The following is a 16,601-nucleotide window of genomic DNA, read 5'->3' on the forward strand; positions in this document are numbered from 1 at the left end:
CGACCCAATCGATCTCGATTTTCAGTCATTTTGACGTGAGAAATTTGAATAGAACATCTCATAGATATTTCGTGATGTCTGACATTTCTTTCTTGAATCAATATCGATCTGAAGTCGATGAATGATCGATCGTTTTTCGAGTATCAAGGTACATAGATAATTGCGTCTTAAACATCATCCAAATAACAGTAAACCTAAGATAATTTTCCTGCAAGACGTAGGTGGATAAATCAAACTTCTGATCGATGTACGGAAAGGTAATTTTCATTTACGCTTACCTCTCGACAACCAACACATACACATAGATACAGTCAACGTCGGCATCAACAGGAGCGTTCGCGGTCTAATCAGCGGTGTTGCTTGGAACCGCAAAATTATGGACGGTAAAGGCAAAATGCGCTACGAAACGGGCGAGTTGTACACTTAGGAGCTACTCGCGCATACGCGCTCTCACGCAATCGAACGCACACAAATGAACTCGAAGATGGTCGGTTAATGGGTGCTTAGAGGTTGATAGCCTTGTAAGTCGTCTATGAAAGGCTTCCTTACTATTTCCCTTTTTTCTCCCTTAGTTATTTGAAATTTTTTATTATTATTCTTCGATTATTTTATCACATCGTGTATATCAATTTCGTTTGCAGATATATATTGCAGTGGTGTGTGGAAAAAATTGATACGATGATAAAAAGTTGAATCTGAAATTTGTACTTATTGTTAAAGATAGAAAAAAAAGAAAAAAAGAAGGAAACAAAGAATAGTAATTCGACGAAATTCCAAAAGACGATAGTCTAATCCCGATAACAAGATAAGAGTGGAAGGATACCGAAAAACTTAGATAAGTATGGTACGCTAAGACGATAGAAAAGTTTTTTCTTTACCACAGGGTCGAGTGGCCGGCTACTAGTCGCGAAAACTCCGCGACGAAAGTTTGTTCTTAATTAAGGTAATGGTATCCATTGCACACAATTCGAGCTGATTGTAAGGGGAGGATGGAACGTGGAGTCGGCGCAAACGTACTCGAAGAGAGAGATAGGAGAGATAGGAGAGATAGGAGAAGGAGAGAGAGGTAGAGAGAGAGAGACAGAGCTTTAATCTGTACACCCTTTCTGCAAGTTCCTAGTACACAGACAGTCCGTTAGTTCGGCTTGCTACCGTGAGAGTAAATAGGGTACTTCGGTACGGTCACTACATTTCACTAGCACGTTTACAATCTCGTGTTTGTATAGATCGAAATGCAATTTACCACATTGCCATCGACGCAACGTCGCGCTTTGACCGCGCTTGCACACACTACATCTACTACTTTTCTGATCACTTCTATCTGCCTTATTGCGTTTTAATTACGCCGACGACGACTACGATGGCGATGACAAGAGCAATGAGGAGAACGAGAACGTTGATTTAGGTTGGAATCAACTCGCTTCATATAGGACGTGCCTTTACCCTTCAAATTTGTTTCAATGTTCTATACACGAATGCATTTCATTATTGCAATCAGTAAATCTTATAATTAGTAAAAAAGAAAAAGAAAGAAAAAAAAAAGAGAAACATGGGGATGTCTAATGAAATAAATGTTCATCATGTTTGTACAAATAAAAATATCGTATTTACTCTGGTAACAATTAATTTCGTATTCTCGAATATTTTCTTCTCGAACATTCTTTTACTATCTCAATTTCATTCTGAACGTTCGAGCGTACTTCGAAAATCTTCAGATGATCGAAATTCGGATTTAAGTAATTACCTGGTTTGTCTTCGATTCCTGAATTACGCTTATGTACTTACTTTGTTTCAACAGAGTGGAAAACCTATGTAGATACATATATAAGTTTGTATGTATATATCTATCTATCCTTTCGTATCCTTTCTCCAAAGAAATCCTCATTTGAACTCGGTGAACCAGTAAGAGTAACGAAGCGAAATCTTATAAATATATATACAGTAATGAGAAATAGAGTAAATGCAATATGTATTTCATTTATAAGGAGAATGTGAAGTAATTTTATACCTTTTCGAGTAATTTCATATATTTATTAGATACATATATTTGTAATTTTATAATGAAATGTTGATGAAAATATTGGTTACTACTCTTTACTGCTCTTTCATTAATATAAACATCGTAATAATTCGTTGCTCTTTAATATATACAAATAAATAAAAGATATTATATGGTACTAAATTAAGGCGTATACGCGTATGTATCTCTACAATGAAATAAGAATGTAAATATTTTCGAAAGAGATAACCTTGATACTAGAGACGCAAAATAATAGATGAAAATAACTAGAAAAAGATACTACGTACTTATTTGCATTAGCTCGGCAAAGAAAAAAGAAAAAAAAAAAAAATACAAAATATCAACATTCCAGAACTTAGGAGTATTACGTAGGTTGTTGAATTTGAATGAAGCAAAACAAGGAGATATATATTTTTTTTTTTTTTTTTTTTTATTAACTTTTGAATCTACAAAGATAATAAGAAGACGTTAAGGATACGAATGAAAAAAAGATAGATAGACAAAGGAGTGACCATGTCACGGTCGAAGAGAATGTGCGTGTGTGTGTCAGTAGTGCGCGCGCGATGGAGAGAGGGGAGAGGCAGCTGTGGTGAAGATGGAAGGGGAAAAGGTAAAGAGGGAGAGAGAGAGAGAGGGAGAGAAAGAGAGAGAGAGAGAGAGAGAGAAAGAGCAGAGGCCTTCTAGGCTTGCCTTCCTCTGGCGCCGCGCGGCGCGCTAGTTTCGGCTTGCCGCTCCGACGCGACGGTCATCCTGTTTGAAGCGGTTGCCGACTTCCACGTGGAGGCGGCTAACCGAAACGCGTCCTCCGTTGTTTACGCCTGTTCTTTCTTGCTCACAGTTTTTTCTTTTTTCTTCTTTTTATTATTATTATCATTATTATTATTATTATTATTATTATTATTATTATTATTATTATTATTATTATTACTCCTTTGAGATTATTCCTGTTTTCTGACTTCCTCTTCCTGACTTCCATTCGAGTGATACATGTATTTCGCGAAGGATAAAGGAAAGGCGTTTAAAAAGTGATATTTAGAGTGTGTTGGACCTACGAAAAAGAGAGAGAGAGAGAAAGAGAAAAAGAAAGAGAAAAAGAGAGAGAGAGAGAGAGAGAGAGAGAGAGAGAGTGACAGTGAGAGTATAAAACGACAAAAGAAATAAAAAAGAATATTATTATTTAAAAGTTAACGCGTGAACGTAAAGAATCGTAATGCGATTCGAAACGCGTTCTTCGTGCTTGTTTTACTTTCAACATATTTAATATTATATACATATATATATATATATATATATATATATATATATACATATATATGTAGATTAATGTATATATTTTAAGTACGTAGAGTGAGACTTGAAAGATATAACGTGCGCGAAAAAAGTGAGATTATCGAAAAAAAATCGGTATTTGGATTACCTATTTGGAGTTTCTTCCTCTTGTGTCCCCGCAGCTGCTTGGAAACTTGGAAGAGAAATACCTATCTTCGAGTGGCCGAACAAAGGAAGGGAACGAAGAAGAAAGAAGCTCTTCGTTGGACAAGGACAACGTTTTTACAAGGTTCGTGCGTTTCTTTCTTACGTGCTTGTGACCGTTGACTTTGGATAAAAGAGAATATCGTTATTTTAACGGAAAAAAAAAAAAAAAAAAAAAAAAAAAAAAAAAACTCGTGAACAGTGAAAGTGAAAATTTAATTTTTGTAGCTTGACGCGTACTTGTACGAGAACGTACAAATATATATAAATACGCAAGTAAGGATCCACTCTAAATCGTTGAGATCGTTCGTGGCTGGCGGCTTCGCGCTTCATTACGCAAAATGGCGTCGTCGATGGAGCGTGCGTGTCTCTCTTTCTCTCTCTTTCTCTCTCTCTCTCTCTCTCTCTCCTTTCTCTCTCCTTTCTCTCTCTCTCTCTCTCTCTCTCTCTCTCTCCCCTCTCCCTCTGTCTCTATCTCTACGACTTATGGAAGAAGTTTTCTTCAACCGCAAGACGCGGAACCATTCGCGTGAAATCGTTGATCGTTCGTTTCGACGAGAGTTCTCGCCGTTAGCTTCTTTTATGGGAATTCGATGCGAGCGAGAAAAAGACGATGATTTTGCGAGAATCGTGTGCGAGTTAAACGACCGAACGGAACGGTGCGTAAAAAAGATCGGACATTTCGTTCGTTTTTTCCATTCCGCAATTGAGAAAGAAAAGTAGATGAGCATTGGTGCGTTTGGAAGGAAACTTTCTATCGAAGTAGAACGGGAATCAAGTTAAATCGTCGATTTCTGTGTTTCCTTTCAAATCTAAAATGTGGAATAAAAGTTCATGCAAATTCTATCAGGTGTGTGTTACCAAGGAGCAAAGTTATAACCGTAAGAATTCAATTGTAAAATAGAGACGGAGAGAACGAATGGCACTTCTCGAATTCCGTTCGATCAGATGTTATTCGACTATAATCAATGTAGACGAAGAACGATTTCTTTTTTCTTTCTGATATTTGCGTTAAAATATATTTCATCGATTTTGCTATCGGTGAAAGTTTTGTCATCGTGAACCCTACTGATAACCTTCACTTTTGAAAATAATTTACATATGTGACATTAAAAATGTATGAAATACTTTTAAATGAGTATCATTTAAAAAAAAAAAAAAAAAAAAAAGAAAAAAAATTAAGAAAAACTACTTTTATTATCTTACTTAATGAATTAAATCAAATGAAAGTTTATCGCTTAAGAAAATGTAAATGGTGTCGCGTTATCGATAGAATTCTAAGAAAGAGCATATACGTAAGAAGCAAGAAGATATGTATTTCGTGTGGTGGGTAATCTCGATTCGTTTTTGAGTTTCTCTTACAGCACGAAGCGATTATTTTACCTTCAGAGTCGAGACTGAGAGGCTGGAGAGCGAGTACAGACAAGCAGACCGAGGCAGGAACGGATTAACTGTAGGGGCCTCATGAACCCTTTCGAGTCATCATTTTTTTCAAGTTTAGAAAAAAAAAATAACGAAAGAAATTTTCAAAAATTTAATTTCATATTTTAATTGATTTTATTAAGTAGAAAAAATATCTACCGAGGATATATAAAATTTTTAAAAATGCAAACTATGTAATTTAATCAGAATAATTACTATTTGTTAACTTTTCCATATAGATAGATAAATATTCGAGTTTAATTATACAAGATAATTAATGAAGTTTGTTGATTCGGTTTCGTTACTTTTGCGTTTGGTTTAATTTGGTATATGTAAATATATTTGAACAGGGCATGTAACGAAGTAAACACGTAACTGAACGGACAGGCGGCTTCTTTGTTCGTCGGGAGTTTGGTCGTAGGATATTTTGGGTTTCCGGTAATCGTGAGATGAACAGGCACGATGGTACCTGACCCGCTTGTTTTCATTAACTACGTTTGCTGATACGATGTTTTTAACGAGGACATCGAGAACGCGTACGGCTCACAGCAGTGTCAACAAACTCACGGCTTGGTCTTCGTAGCTGCTCGAGCTCTCCTATTTCATCTGGGAACGTTCGACAAGATCTTTCGACTTTGAAAGCAAACAAAATTCTGCCATATCTTTTTAAATTTCCATTTTCTATTTTCGTCGTCATCGTAAATAATCTTACTTTTAACATAATTCCGTATAATTTACAATATGTGATCAATATCATAACTGATCTATAATTTTCAATAATTATATAGAACCATAGCCGATATCTATAGAGTATAAAAATAAAATGGTTCATTGTATCAGAAATTAGTAATGGAAGGATCAATTTGTAATGGAAAATCAAAAAGGTGCTCTGAACAAAAGAAAAGATTTTATTCGACAAAAATCTGGAATTTCGATTTAATCCTTATTATATACCTAACGGACGTAAATTGAAATATGTTTGTAAAAAAAAAAAGAGCATGGTAATCAAAATTGACTGAAACGGAACGTATCCAATTCGATGGATTACGTTGGTTCGATAGGAAACAATACGTATCGATTGTGAGATAGAAAGAGAGAAAGAAAGGGAACAAATTATTCCGGTCGATTATTGTTTTAAGAAAAACGCATAAAAGATAGACATCGATGGTAGCATGAGAAATAAATTACTATGTTCGTTTCTTCCTCGGATGGTGAAATCCTTTGGTTCTTAAGTTCGTTATAACGTGAGACAAGTTTGGTTCTTGGTGAGAAACCAGTTCTCGAAATTTTTTCCATCTAGCCTTGGTCAGAAAAGCATCGAACGGCATTCGTCGGAAGGTCGAGAGCGGTCTTGTCTCCCTCGAGCTAAGGTGTCTGTTGCTACCACGACGACGTTTCTTCTTCTGTTGCTGCTGTTAAAAGGCCATAGTTTAACACTACCGTTGGCGTTTCTCACTAATCGATAGTAATTTTGCTTAGGAGGCGGGTTCGATACTTCATCCGGTTTATTTCTTACATTCCACGAAGCGTATGCGTACAGCGAAGCTCTTTTTACATTCGATTAGTAATTTTTTCCTATTGCTTAAAATCCAACGTCAATTTGTTGAATATGCTTGGATAAAGAAAAATTTAACTGCCGTCTTCTCGAATTTTATGTTCAACCTTCCTCCATATCGTGGAAGCCTATACGCGTAGACTATTCCCTTTCCTTCTTCTCTTCTATTTTTCTTTTATTCCTTTTTGTACCGACATAGAATCCGTAGAAAATAGGAAGTGAGATCCTTTCGTTGAAAAATGGTCGTATAGCTAGACGTGGACAATTCTAATTTTCTGAGAGTAACTGGGATCTTGAGAGGCCAAGCTCAGAAAGAAGATGGAAGGAAAACCGTAACACGCAGGACACTCGTAGAATAGGGAATTGCCACGAGAAGATACCGTTTCTTCCATCGAAATGGAAAGAACGTCGGAACTGGAGCTTGATTAAAATTTATGCTTTAGAACGAGAAGATTAACGATCGGACAACGGATTGAAGAAAATCTGTTCGAGACGATTACTACTACATTTTATGTAGTATCGTGCTTTCTGAATGAGTTGAAAAAAATATGAAGTTTTATAAAATAATACGAAATTCGATATTTGAAATTGGCACGTTCGCTTTGTTTAAAAATAATTTCAAATTTATACGAATTCGAAAAGAAAGAGCCATTAATATCCTCCGTGTTCATCGTTTCGAGGAAGAAAAAAAAAATTAGCTATAAAGTTCTTGTCGAGTGACTGACTAACGACGTCTCGTTGATAGCACTCGTTTAATCCTCGTAAAAGTATCTTGGAGCTATTATCGAAGCTGACGAGGAGGAGAAAGAGGAGAATGGCGACGACGGTGAAAGACGAGCCTATACGTAGACTAAGCGTATATAAACTCCGTGAAAGTAGTCAGGTTTCCACGGGTGCTTTGACCTGGCCCGTCGTTCGTGTCCGTATGTTAAGGAGGCTTCGTTAATTGCAGCGAATGCGCTCGCGCGATTACGACAGAGACAGGTGGTCGGCGATTAGCCATTGTCTGTCCTAGAAACACACGCCGCCTCTCTCGAACAGATACACCTAAAGCCATCGAGTGGAGTAGATAAGTGCTGATTAATGTACTCGAGCTGCGATGCTGCGAGGCAATGCCTTTCGATCGACTTGCATGGAACTAAATCTCCTGGAAGAATTAGCTTCTTCTTCGTTATCGCTTCGAAGTAGAAGCCATCGGTAATAGTAGGAGCAATGTTAGTGTTGGTGGTACTAAACGAAGAAGAGAAAGAAGAAAAAAAAAAGGAGAAGTAATCTCGGATGCTCCGAAGTCTTTAGCCCGAATGCGCCTGTCTTTCGAGATGAGGATTAATGACGTAGAGACGTGGCGAATGCGATCCTCCGAATACGAAGTGAAAAAAAGCTTTAAGAAGCCTAGGAAAATCCTTGTCGCATCTTTTTCTCATTCTCTCTGGGGTCGTGTGCGATCGTAAAATGAAGCACGTCGGTGAATATGTCCGTCGGTGAAAGATCGGCTCGAAAGTATAAAAGCCCTACCGCGTCCCGATTCTCAAGAGCAGCTGCCACGATCCTTCATTCTCTGCGTCCAGAACACGTTGATCCTCGAGACTAAGGGTAATTTTGTGAGGGAGGAAGAGAGAAAGAGAAAAAAGAAATCCCTTTGCTTCTCTGCTTCGACCGATAATACTTGCCGCTTCACATTTTTCTTACGAGAAAACACATGCGTTTTTCCTTTTCTTTCTTTTTATTTCTAGTAACTCGAAAACATTTAATGAGTTAATATATTCGTTGACAAATTTTTTTTAATAGACACGACTTCTCATAAAGTTCGAACGGTGAATATACGAGAGATTTCTCGTGAAAAATAAATTCCATTGATTCCAGTACGCGTATATTTATTATCAGATCAATCCGATCAATAATCACAGTAATGATTAAATAATCACAGTAATGAACATGATAAAAGGAAAAGTGATTTTATTGAAGGGAGTCTTTATACTTTAATGATATTTCTTCCTTGAATTTTGTTAGGCCAATCAAAGAATCCACATTCTTGCATTTATTTTACTGTCTAAGATAGAATGATGAACGAAATGATTACGAAGAAGAAAGGAATATAGTTATCGTTCGTTTAACGCGTTATCACGAATAACTATTACGCGCATTCATACTCGCATTCGAGCTAAAGCAATGTTACGCGAGCTTGTCTATAAACACAAACCGGCGAAAATGTCACTCTCTCCCTTCCCTCCCACCCTCTCTCTCTTTTGTGCATGTCTAGTAAGTTTCTCCTTCTCCCGTTCTTAGCTACAAACCTGAAGCAAACTTACCTCCACTCACGTCGTAAGCAGAGCATGAAAAAGACGAGGAACGGAGCAACACGTGCACCTACGGAGAAAAGAACTCGGGAAACGTAGTCGACGAATTGAGAAAATGTCCGTCTGTACGCGTGCTTACGTCTACGAAAAGTTTTGTTTCTAGGACTCGTTAACGTTTGAATTCATTTCTTTATGCTTTTATGTGTAATTATTACTCGAGCTTATTTCTTTTTAAAAGGCCCTTTCGTGCTAGAATTTTTTCATGAAAATTCGACTTCTTCGGCTTTCTAATTTAATAACGCAATTAAGAATAGACTTGTAATTGCTGTACGTTAAAGTTAAAATAATATGAAAGTCAAAGATTTGTGTATACAATATATAACATTTTTATAGATGGATAAGTTCAAATTAAATTTATGTAATTAATTTCTCAATAAGGATTTTTGTTGAAAATCGTACAGTGTTTTTCTGACAATACGATCTACATTAAATCTCACGTTTTACATCTTAAATGCTAACATTAACGTCTTTAACATTAACTTCTTCGGTTTGACAGGGAAGAGAAACGTCGAGGAAGATAGAGATTATTATTGTTAAAGAAACTTGTTAGATAAGTTGGGAGGATACGTTTGAAACATCAGTTTTGAGAAGAAGAGTCGGAGTTAAGGAGGTGTCGAGTGCTTTGTCGCGAACGTTTCGATGTTATCATTTCGTAACTTTTGATAGACTTTCGAACGATAACTCGATGTCGCCTTTGGATTAAATGTGTGCGAAGTACCATAAAGTGGAGGAGAGAAGATATATAGTAAAACGTCATTTCTATTGTAGACGGCATTTGCATCGGTTGAAAATGTCAGCCATAGAAATAACAGTAGCTTACGAGTCTTAAAGAGGAGAAATTCGTCGTTTGCCGCGAATTCGAATTTACGAGAAAGCATTTCCATTGTTTTCAAGTTCTAACTGTGCGAGTATAGGAACGTCTTTAAGGATTAAGTTTGTCACAGTAGAACGAATGACGTTCGCCGGGTATCTTACGTTTAAAATTTACATGAAATCGTTAAATTAGAATCTTATTACATTTGAAATTTTTGAAATATTGTATCATTAATGTCGCTTAATTATTATTATAGAATATGTAAAGATTCGGTTCGTTATAGCTTTTCTTTGAAATTTATAGAAGACTTCTTTTAATAGACATTCTCATGAACCAGAGTTCCGATAACCTTGTAACCACAGCAGGTAGAAGCTTTTCTATCCACACATACCTGTTTACCAGGCGTTCGATGAACGGCTCTCGATTCCTCTTACAATTCTCACGGAGAATTTCGACTGGTAGTCGAATGAAAATGCCAGTTGTATCGTAAGGATCGAAAAACAATTCCTTGTTTATCGTCTCGTAGCTTCATTCTACCATTTCGACTTTTATTGTTGTCTTCTTAAGAAGAATACCCTTCCGGACGAATCAGAATTAATTATTATTTCTTATTTTTAGTTTTGCTTCTCTTCTCAAGAACTTATCTTTTCTTAGAAACGATTGCATCATTGTATCTTTCAAAATTAATCTTGGACCAGAATGATGCAAACGATCAACTTCCGCTTCTTTAGCGATCATTAAGCCAGCTCCGTTAATAAAAATATATCAACGTTAATGAGAATGGAAGGGTGTAGAAACGCCCACGGAACTTCTAATTCGATAAATTTTAATGAACTTTCTTTAGAACAGGACGAACGACGTGACAAGCAAAGAGTTATTTTTTTTTTTTTTTTTCAAAGGAAAGAAAAATGTTAAGACAATCGATATCCGCTCCAAGAAGAATTTGATTTTGCATATAGAACGTTTGTTTCTATATAATCTTTAATATTCTTTTGTACAAGTTATATAAAATACCATATGGTTACACACGAACTCGTGATCCAGTTCAAACGCACTTAAGCGGATCGGCTTTCGATATCAATGTCGGAATCATTAGAGACAAACGGTGCATACACCGTAGAAAGTTCGAGCTATACGAAAGGTACACATAAATCATTTATGTCTGTAAAATTCATAAGCAGATCGAATATATTGATATTTTCGAATAGTTACAATCGTTTCAATATACTTTCCTTTATAAGCTTAAGATCAATCCAACTTACGAGCGATTGTGTGTATCTACATATAGAATCAAATTTATCGATTGCATTTTATAAAAATTATTTTCCCATATGAATTCGATTATTTCCAATTTCCTCATGTTATTTCCTTTATGATATATTTTCTTCATATTCTCTTATCACCTGGATTACATGATTTTTCAGAAATAAAAAGCAGAAATATGTCGGCGCAGTAAAAGAAATATCAAAAAGTATATATTCTCTGTTGAAATTTTATTTCTATAACTTCTGCAAAAGAAAATATTTATTTTTATTTTTATAAAAATATTTTACTTACTATATTTGAACAATACCATCCATTCCTTTCTCCCTCTCTTTCTGCATCTTCAAAGCGGTTAGGTAGTAGCATTCTTGTTTGGGAATCTTCTATGGACCTATGTCAGAGAAAGTTTTCTAAATATAGAAGGGCGAATAAATCAAGAGAAAAAAAAAAGAAATAAATTTCTAAATTGTTTCGTTATACGTTTGTATGTAAAAAAAAAAAAGAAAAAGGAATCGTATTCTTTTCTATCAGAAATGTTTTTAATGGATTCGTTTGTTCTTATTTTTAGGAGAAACGTTTCTTTGTCAACGATTCGATATAGATTAATAAATCGATCATTTTATAAATTTAAAATACAAATTGCTTCTAATTAAGACTGATCCTTGATAGAAGGCAAAAAAATAGAAGAAAGGAAAATAAAGGAAGAGGGAAAAAGTTTATCCGCAATAATTTTATTCGCGATGCAAGGAGAGATAATTGTCTAATATAAAAGGATAATAGCACGAACGAGCTTTATATACTTTTGTTTATACTCATCTATTCTCCATTTTACTTCTTTCCTTTCACTTCACGAAGAAGAAATAATATTTTTCAAAGAAGATTGTAGTATAGTAGGATCATCGATCGTCGTCGAGTTCCGTTTGGTTTCTCGTCATCGACGTCCGTTTTGTAGGCAATTGGCAATTTGCCAGTCGTTTGCCGCACTGTTCCTCCTCCACCTTCTCTTTCTCCTCCTCCACCTCAACCTCCACCTCTTTCTTCTTCTTCTCCTTTTCTTCGTCCTGTCGTTTGCATCGTACGTGACGACAAGGCGCGTGGGTCGACATTGAGGTTTCCTACGCGGTGCGAATTGTAATTGTTCGTTCCGCACGCTCCGTGCGACTTCCTAATGTTCATTGCATTCGCGTACGAAAATTCGTGCCTATCGTTTCTCGAGACGCATGAGATTTTATCTTTTAAAAAGCAATGAATCATTCGTCCCTTTTCTTTTTTATCGAATTGTACGTGCGTCTTAGATTATATTGAAATAATTGTTGAAATTGGAATTAAATGAAAGATAGAAATTATAGGTTTGAAAGAAAAATCTTTGTCGTTTAACGAATCGAGAAAATATTGATTCTAATGTTTAATCAAGGAATAACATTGTAATTTTCTTGGTTTCCTTAATTGGTTTTTCATGCTATATTTAGGTAAGCCTTCGTACATTACTAATAATTTTGTCGACAACCAACAATCCGATTAGTCCGATAATAAGATATTGTTTAAAACTCTCTATCTTAGTTTTTTTTTTTATGACGAAAGTAAGCGTAGACCTCTTTTCTAAGCTCTTATGAGTTGATGAAGCCAAACTATGCGATGAACTTTTTACTCTCTTCTTACTTAATTCGTGACACGTTTTCTTTTGCCTACTTCGTTTATGCATTCAATGCAAGAAGAAGTAAAGGAGAAAAAACCTCGACGACTAGAACGACGACGACGACGACGACGACGAAGACGAAGACTAAGGCGACGACGACGGCGACGACGACGACGACGACGACGACGACGGCGACGACGACGACGACGACGACGACGACGACGACGGCGACGGCGACGATGGCAACGACGGCGACAACAACGTCGGTGGCCACCGTCGTGGAAGCCCACACGTCTCTCCACACTGATGCCTGACTTATCTACGTAATGTATGTAACTCTGTTCTCAAGAACCTCGAGAGAGGGAGAGAGATAAAGAGAAACGAGAACACGAGGAGGAGGAAACGAATGAATGGACGGGCAGAAGCGTAGCGCAGTGCTTACAGCTCGTAGGCAGCGTGACAGGAAATCGTTGCTTTAAATTAGAGACAATAACCAACCCTTCTACCGGAGGGAGTGGGGGAGAAAGAGTGAGAGAGAGAGAGAGAGAGAGAGAGAGAGAGAAGTTCGTCGGTCGACCTCCGGTGTATCTACGGCCATGGAAAGCAAGCAACATAGGATTAGCCGTGCACAGCTGCCGTTCTGGTAATAAGCTCCTTCTCTAATTCGGTCCTGTGATCGTGGTAGTTTCACACATACATACGATATTGCAGATAATGTGCGCTCGAATAAACCTTTGCTCACCTTCTACTGTTTTTATGCCAATCTATGTACCGCACTCGCCTCGAGAAAACGAACCGCAACATCGTCGTCCTTTTAGAGATTTCCTCCCTAGTATTGGATCGCGTGAGTAAACTCGTTCCTTCGAAATTCGAGAAAAGGGAATTACGAGCTCTCGTGACTTCCTCTCGGACATTCGTGCTTTATCGTTTGAAAAAAAATAAATCGAATTCTTTTTCGACTTTAGTCGATGATATCGTCAGTCGCCGGGATTTTAACAAACTAAATTACATGAAATATATTATTAATTCAATTTACGTCATGGACCAAGAGTATTCGACGGAAGCTTATTTGAATTATAGAAAAAAGTGATAATGGTTTTTAATTTCCAATCTTAAATGGTTATTATATAGTTCGTTAAAATTTATTTCGATATAATATGGTCAAACGATATGAATTGTTTAATTACTGTACGAAAGCATGTTATACCCCCGTTCGTATGTAACTTTGACAAATCGGATTACGCAAGATTTATTCGAAAAAGTAGACGGAATAGGTAATTCTCTTTCGAGTATATTAAAATTAAAATTATTATGCAATTAAAATCGAACGATAGTGGAATTGAAATTATAATTGTTAGAAGAAGAGTATCATCGTTAACCCGATAATCGATGATTTGCAATTTGACAAATAAATATCTACGTTCGCTGTGAGGAATAGTAGGCGGGTCGTTTGAGAATTTACTTGCGCATACAAAGGAACGAAGGAAAAAAAAATTATGGAAAGAAAGGAGATGAAAGTAGATAAGAAATGGCCGCGTTATCGACGATCACTTCGACTCGATCCTCGACGACGCGATGATTACACGGACGATTTACTCCTCGAGAAGAAGATTTCGTTTTCCGTGAAAGTTAAAAAGCGGTAAAGCGATAAAACGCGGCCGATCTCGAAAAGAGAGAGGAATACGAACATTCGCCCGGGAATCTTGAAGCGCCGTACCTCTCGACTTACTTTAACAAAAAAGAAAAAATCGTTTTATCGACTTCTTCGAAAACGCTCGCGCTCTGTTTGGCAAAGTAAAAGATCGCGAATTTTATTGCCTGTTGTAAAAGATGAAAGAGATAAACAGAGAAACAGACAGACAGACAGACAGGCAGACAGACAGGCAGACAGACAGACAGACAGACAGACAAATAGACAGATAGATAGACAGATATAGATGGACGAATGAAGAGGAAATGTTTATTGAAAGATTAGAGCAATGCTCTGTAAGTATAAAAGAAAGGAATAAGAAGAAAAAAAAAAAGAAATATAGAAATCTTACTATAAAAAGGAACGTGAACCAAGGTGAGAGAAACCATAGGAGAGAAGAAACGGAGAAAAGGAATGGAGAAGTCTGTCTTTTTAGAGTCTACGTAACGCCTATGTTTGTACATCTATCGTTCTCTTTGTATGCGTGCCTTGTGTGCATTTGCTTGGTCTCGAGAAGAACGGCAAAGTTTTCTACGAGTAAGTACTCACGGTCACGTTTGCTCGCGCACACAATCGTATTCGATAAGACGATCCTTGCGTGGACGTTTGTAACGTAGGAACGTTATGCGTATACATACATGTATGTATGTATGTATGTACGTATGTATGTGTGTGTGTGTATGTGGATATGCGTGCTCGGACGTATAACATGCGAAAGGCTTAAGGAGGCGCCTTTGGACTTACCGGCATTGTTCTCGAGTGGTAGTCGGGTTACGTGTCTCGACAAAGAAGTCTCGCGTTATTTCTGGAGTACACGTAATTCGAGCGTCGTGTAAGTAAAGGTAGACGCCATGCCATGAAAGCGTGCTTGAGACTACACTTAGTTTTTTCGAACTCTAATCGTAAATCTTTACCGATTCCTTTTCTAAGAAGTAATTCTCTTATAACGATTCCATATCGAATATTTGTGGAAAATTTTGTCCTGTTTTCTTTTTCTTTTTTCTTTTTTTTCTTTTTCTTTTTCTTTTTTTTTTTTTTTGTTTTTGTTTTTTTGGAAAACTTGTACTAATTTATCGGGACGATAAATAATGGCCCTGAGTTAGATTTTAAGAATGGATTTAGGTTAGCAGTAATGGTGTCGTTTACCGTTCTCAAAATAGATAGGATTAAATAGGTGATAACCGAAAGGGTCTCTTCGTGGCGTCCCGAACAAACAAACGTAAATTTATTAACCCATTGGGGTTGGCCGACGAGCTGTGGTCGCGCGCGTCTTATATGCTTCAAGCGAGAAGTCTGGCACTGATCGTACGTTCTCTCGACCCTCCTCTTTGAAAACCAGAAATGTTTACATACGCACTCTTATCTTTCGGTTACGATACCTTACCAATGGGCATTTCAAGCTCATTCGTATCAACTTTTTCTTATCTGCATATGAGTACAGTTGCCTTCTAAAATTATATTTTTTTAATGTCATATTCTTTCTTTCATTTCCCCTCTTTCCGGCCTTTTCTTGGGTTTTTACCCAATACAATTCATTAAAAATAATGGTTATTTTTTTTTTTTTTAAACAAGAATTGCCGTAAAGATTAACGACTCGTTTCGTAATAACCTTTTTTTTTTATTCTTTTCTATTTATAAGCAACGTTTCAACATTTCTCATTGTCATCGATTTTCATAATAATCAGCGTGTATCGATGAAGCTTCACTTTATTTAGTCACGTTTCTTCTAAACAATGGTATTTAAGTTTGCTTTCGATTTTGAAAGTCGGTCGCCTTTTCGAAGCACTTTACGGTGGCAGCAGTAAAACCTGTACGACGAGCACGTATGTACTTACGTAGTACTTACATACGTATGAGCGAAACAATACGTTGAAATGTTAAGAGAATTCTCTCGTCTCAACGTCCACATAGCATAGTAAATTTTTTAGGTTTAAAACTTTCGAAGGGAGTCGCAACGTTCCATATCGTGTTCTTCCTTTTGAAAATAAAGGAGGGATCGGGTGACCGTACTTAAGTTATTAGGTTATTAGAGAATTGACGAGGAAAAAGGCTCTGCCGCGGTAGAAAAAGAAACGATAGATCTTGAGAAGAAGGTTTTTACTCGGCGATAAAGTTGCTCGCTCGCTCGCTCTATACTTTATCACGCATTATTTCAAGACTTTATATCTTGGAACGTTAACCTGCACATGCATCGCCATTATCTTTCACTAGAGTTTAGAATAGAGTCTAGCCGAGAAATTGTAAGTATTCTTTCTGAAAATTTAATCGCCGAGTTTATTCTTTCTTTATTTCTTTTCTTAATAATATAAGACTTTTAGCAAACGAATACAGTTATTTTCTAATAAGTTATATCGTCGATAAAACAATTATC

General features: G+C 36.7%; 1 protein-coding gene across 6 annotated transcripts in view; it reads left to right on the forward strand.

Moving 5' to 3' along the window:
* The first annotated feature begins 2,763 nt into the window (after positions 1–2,763).
* The window catches only part of kug (FAT atypical cadherin kugelei), a 298,979-nt gene continuing 285,141 nt past the window's right edge, over positions 2,764–16,601 (forward strand). For all 6 annotated transcript variants that reach the window (XM_035871811.2, XM_035871769.2, XM_035871801.2 and 3 more), the window contains exon 1: positions 2,764–3,578. The gene's annotated coding sequence lies outside the window, so the exon portion shown is untranslated. The remainder of the gene's footprint in view (positions 3,579–16,601) is intronic.

Source organism: Vespa mandarinia, chromosome 2, assembly GCF_050613455.1.
Source record: "Vespa mandarinia isolate Hongniang chromosome 2, ASM5061345v1, whole genome shotgun sequence".
Taxonomy (NCBI): Eukaryota; Metazoa; Arthropoda; class Insecta; order Hymenoptera; family Vespidae; genus Vespa; species Vespa mandarinia.